Below are 3,674 nucleotides of genomic sequence, written 5' to 3'. Positions count from 1 at the left end.
CCACTCACCCATTGTACTCTATGCTACTTTCTCCCCACCCCCACCCTCCTCTAGCTTATCTCTCCATGCTTTAGGCTCACTGCCTTTATTCCTGATGAAGGGCTTTTTCCCGAAACGTCGATTTCGCTACTCCTTGGATGCTGCCTAAACTGCTGTGATCTTCCAGCACCAGTAATCCACATTCTCTCCTTGTCTGAATGGGTGTCCTCCAGATGCTATGGCTTCCTCCCACAATCCAAAGCTGTGGAGGTTAGGTGCATTGGCCGTGCTAAATTTTCCATAGTTTTCAGGAATGTGTAAGTTAGGTGCATGAGTCAGGGGTAAATGTCGGGGAATGGGTTTGGGTGGGATACTCTTTGGAGGGTCAGAGTGGACTTGTAGGGATTCTAATTCTAATCAAATTCTATGGAATACTAAACCCTATTGCAAGGTCTTCCCCTTCAAATTTCTCTTCCTCAAACTTGGAGAACCTGCAGGTCCCTCATTCTCAACCCCTCCCTTTGCCTGAGGCATGGTGACCCTCAGGTTAAACCACAACAAATCCTCTCTCTCTCTCTCTCTCTCTCTCTCTCTCTAGGATGAGACAGCGGCCCTCTGGAACTATGGATACTTCACTTACCATAACCTTGTTGTTCAATGGCATATTCTTACTGAATCCTCCATTATCAATATCTTGGAGATGAGATTAGAGAGTTAAATAGGCCACCCATATAAACACTGTACCTACTAAAATAGAACGCATGTTGAAAGTTCTATGACAAGTGATTCAGCTCTTAACTGTTCCAAATCTGTCTGCCATCTACAAGATACAAATCATGAGAGGGATTGAATGCCACTTACCTGACTAAATACATCTCCATAACACTGAAGCAGCTATCCAAGACAAAGCACACTGTTCGATCACATCCCATAAACTGCCTTAAACAGTGGCAGAAGTGTACACCATCTACAAGATACATCGTAACAATTCAGTACATCCAAAACCTGGAGCGTCAAACATCTTTAAAGGTAAAGGCAGCAGGTGTATGGAATCATGAAGGTCATGTACTATCCTGACTTGGAGCAATATAATTCTTCACTCAATTGTTAGGCCTAACAGTACTATGGGTTTACCCACCATGTTCAAACAAGCAGCACATCACCACCTCTTTCTCCAGGACAGTTAGTGTCGCATTATAAATATTGATGCTGCCAAGATGTCTACATCATATTAATGAACAAAAGTAGAAAACATGGACAACATTGAGAAGTCCACCTTAATCTGTGGGAGTCAAATAAAGAAAGAATGAGAGCAAGAGACAGAAAAGAGACAGTGCAAGCATGATTGGGGTGAGCTATGGTGGCAGGGAGTGGAGACAGAACAGAAGAGAGGGGGAAGGTGTGGAAAAAGGAGAGCAAGAGAGAGTGTGAAAGATAGTGCAAGTCACGCAGGACAAAGACACAGAGGAAAAAAGAAGAGGTATTGGGCCAAGTTGCACTCAAGGCAAGAGGGCCAGGTTAGCAGGCAACAGTAAATTCAGAGATAGCACAAGACACAAATCAAACTACACTGCTCAAAATCTTTACTTTGACCAAATATAACAATTTCTGAGTCTGATATCACATTAGAAGTCAACTAGTGCGCCCGTTGTGCAATGCATGGTAGGTTATGTTGAATACCAGAGGATTATCAGGAACCAGATTTCATTTCTTCCCAGCTCCAACTGAAGCCTAGTTTTGAAGTCTGACAGAGATTTCTAACTTTCTAATCTTGCTCTGTAAACAGAGTAGGAAAGCTAATCATGAGAGACAGTACCATTACAAGCTGCATGAACACAAACAGGCCTGGTCTATAGATTTCTTCAACCAAACTGCTTTTACATTACTAAGTTATTAACAACCCAACTAGTTTAGCTTCCAGTTGGTGTAATCCACCAATCACAGAGAGAGAGGTTGTAGTCATAGAGTATGGAAACAGATCCTTTGGCACAAATCATCCATGCCAACCAGGTTTCCTAAACTGAACTGGTCCCACAAGGTTGCTGGGTTAGAGATTTAAAACATTGTTCAATGGCAGACATCATTGAATTCCAAGGTGCCACAATCATTTAACTATTTGTGGTTATGAAAAGACCCAACCAAAGACTCGCTCTGCCTGTTTTTTTTAAAAGACTTACATTTTTGTACTTTCTATATCCACTTGATTCATGTGAATGACAACTGTAACACCAAAGATTTATTTTAAAAATTCACTACTCCTGCGGTTTCAGGTCCTCGTTTTTAAATCTCTTGACTGGCAAAGGAGATCTGGTGCTATAATTGAAGTGTTCTCAATGGTAAAGTCAAAACAGAAGCCAAGATGTTTGTTCCTGTGGGATTGTCATGTGTCCAATGTGATGATAATCCTATCGGCTCTCTCAGGTGTAGAAGGAATAGATATGAGGCAGATTTCGAAGATGAGTCCTCCCAGTGTCTGAGTCAATATTTATCATTGAACCAACATCTCATTAAATTGGCTGCTGTATTTGAAATTTTACAAAGTGCCTTGATTTTGAAATACTTCATAGAACACAGAACAGTACAGCAAGGATCAGGCCATTCAGCCCACCATGTCAGTGCCAACCATGATGCTGCTCTAAACTAATCCCATCAGCCTGTACACAGTATGTATCCCTCTACACCCTACCTGTTCACATGTATATCTAAATGCCTCTTAAACATTGTTATTGTATCTGCTTCTACCACCTTCAGGTAACTACTACCCTCTGCCCAAAAAAACTTGCCTTAAACATCTCTAAACTTTCTTCCTCTTGCCTTAAATCTATGCATTCTAGTATGTGCCATTTCCACCTTGGGAAAATGACTCCAAGATCATCCTACCCATGCCCCTCATAATTTAATAAACTTCTGTCAGGTTAGCCTTCAGACTTTAAAACTTAAGTGAAAACAATCCAAATTTGTCCAACGTCTTCTTATAGCCAGTACACTTCAATCCAGGTAAACCTCTTGCATCCTCTTCAAAGCTTCCACAAAGTTTTACACAGCGACAACACGACTTCCCAATTTTGTACTTAATGCTCCAATAAAAGGTGATCAGCATGATGTATGCCTTCTTTACCGCCTTATCCAGTTGTGTTGCCACTTTCAGGAAACTGTGGACTTGTACCCCCAAGATCCCTTTATATAATCAATGACCCTCAGGGTCCTGGGAGAATGTGAGGACTGCAGATCAGAGTTGAGAGTGTGGTGCTGGAAAACCAAAGCAGGTCAGGCAGCATCCAAGGAACAGGAGAATAAATGTTTCAGGCATAAGCCCTTCAGCAGGAATGTGGTGCTGGTGGTAGTGGTGGGTGGAGGGGAGGGAGGGAGTGGTGTGTATGTGGGTGAGGGAGAGTGGGTATGTGGCTGAGAGATAAGTAGGAAGGTGGGGGTACCGCTGAGGGAAGGTAGCTGGGAAGGTGATAGTTAGATACAGGTGGGGGATGATGGTGATAGGTCAGCGGGGAGGGTGGAACAGATAAGTGGGAAGGAAGATGGACAGGTAGGACAGTTCAAGAGCGCGGTGCTGAGTTGGAAGGTTGGATCTGGGATAATGAGGGGAAATGAGGAAACAGATGAAATCCACATTGATGCCCTGGGATTGAAGGGTCCCGAGGTGGAAGATGAGGTGTTCTTCCTCCAGGCATCGGGTGGTG

Source organism: Chiloscyllium plagiosum, chromosome 4 (genome assembly GCF_004010195.1).
Source record: "Chiloscyllium plagiosum isolate BGI_BamShark_2017 chromosome 4, ASM401019v2, whole genome shotgun sequence".
NCBI classification, from domain to species: domain Eukaryota; kingdom Metazoa; phylum Chordata; class Chondrichthyes; order Orectolobiformes; family Hemiscylliidae; genus Chiloscyllium; species Chiloscyllium plagiosum.
The sequence above is the reverse complement of the archived record's forward strand: the minus strand, read 5'-3'. Positions refer to the sequence as shown.